We start from the raw sequence: 1,754 nt of genomic DNA, 5'->3' as shown, positions 1-1,754 counted from the left end.
CTTTTTCGGTGCGGTTTTCGGTGAAAAAGCGAGATTGGACGCCATTTAAGCGATTAAGAGTGATAGACAGTGTTTGCCGGTGAAATTCGGCCCGAAATACGGAGTGGCAAATTTGCGCAAAGAAATACAACAACAACAACAACAACAGTGTGTGTGTATCGTGAGTTTGCGTAAAAATCCGGTCCAATCGGGCCGGAAGTGGACGGAAACGGTAGTTTTTTGTGCCCGTGATCGTGCTAACGCAAAAAACCGGACGGAAATCGGACGAAAATTGACGAAAAACATCGTGGCAAAAAAGTGCAAGGGGTGCTACCGCCGGAGCACGTGGTTTCGAGCAACGGTATTTATTAGAAAATCGTTAATAACTTTGCGAGTTTTTATCGGATTCGTGTGCGGTTTTCACCGTTGTGATTGTTTTAACCTGTTTAATAAGATCCAAGCGAAAAAACAGTGAAAAACGCGAAAAATTTTTTGACATTTTTTGGTGACACCCGAGTGACACACATGACCCCGCTGACGAATTTTCGAAGGTGAGCAGTCCCCCCGCAGACAAATTTTCAAATTGACGGTTTCTGCTCGAAAAACTGCTCGAAACTTAAAAAGACGCAGAAAATTCTGGTAAGCTGGGGGGGTCATCGACAGCTCGAATCTGCTCGATTTGGACAGTTTTTGTCGAGCTCGAAACTGCTCGAAACTGCTCGAATTCCCGACTTTTACTGGAAATCGCGGGGAAAAAAATCGGGAACGACTGCGAAAAATACGGGAAGGCGTCTGCAAGCAGGGAAACACCCCCCCTGACCACTAAGGCCTGCATGGGTCTCTAAAATGGCGACAACTCGAACATCGCGCCTAAGGGCGGAATCGACGGAGGAAAGGCCGGGGCGGTCTCTTCCGGCTGTAGAGCCGAAGGTCATGCTGACAAGAGCTTCGGTGAAGGCCACGAAGTCGACGAACAATGACATGGTCGAACTGCGGAAGGTGATCGAAGAAACGACCCTCGTAAACGAGCAGCTTCGAACCATGTGTAAAGAGCTGCAGCAAGAGCTTGTGATGCTGCGACAGCGGGCGGAGGCCAATGACAACATGGCCCGCGAGGAACGAAAGCTGGCCCGGGAGGAACTAAAGCTGGCTCAGCAGCGGTTTAATGAAGAGCTGCAATGGAACAAGCAACAGGCTCGCCAGTGGCAAGAGGAGACTCAACGTCTCCGCAAGGAGCTAGAAAAGGAGATGGCAAGCCACCAGGAGCTGTTGGCGCAGATGCTTGGTTGTGGCGGCAATCAGGCACTGCAATCGCAGCTGCAGGAGCAGTCGTCTTCTTTGATGAAGCAGCAGCCCCAACGGTTGCAGGAACAACAGCAACGGCCACAACAGACGCAGGGGCCAACGCGTGGCCCTGCTCAGCAGCAACCGCTGCAACAGCAACAACAACAGCAGCAGCAGCGGCCATCCTATGCCAATGTGGCTGCCGAGGCATCTGGTACACAGGCGACGCAGGGTGGCGCATGGACGGTGGTGGGACCCCCGCAAGGCACCACCGAAGCCGCAGCAGCAACAACAGCATCAATTGGAAAAGCCACGCCCGCAACTTGCGCCACGCAAACAGTCGACGAAAAAGAAGCCGGACGCTATAGAGGTGACCCCAGGAGACGGTCAAACGTGGACAGACGTTTACCAGCTAGTCCGCGGCGCACCGTCGTTGGCCGAACACCAGGCGAAGCTCGGTGTGGGACGGCGAACGACGCGGGATCGGCTGG

This window comes from Anopheles marshallii, assembly GCF_943734725.1.
Source record: "Anopheles marshallii chromosome X unlocalized genomic scaffold, idAnoMarsDA_429_01 X_unloc_100, whole genome shotgun sequence".
Classification (NCBI taxonomy): domain Eukaryota; kingdom Metazoa; phylum Arthropoda; class Insecta; order Diptera; family Culicidae; genus Anopheles; species Anopheles marshallii.
Note: the sequence above shows the minus strand (reverse complement) of the source record.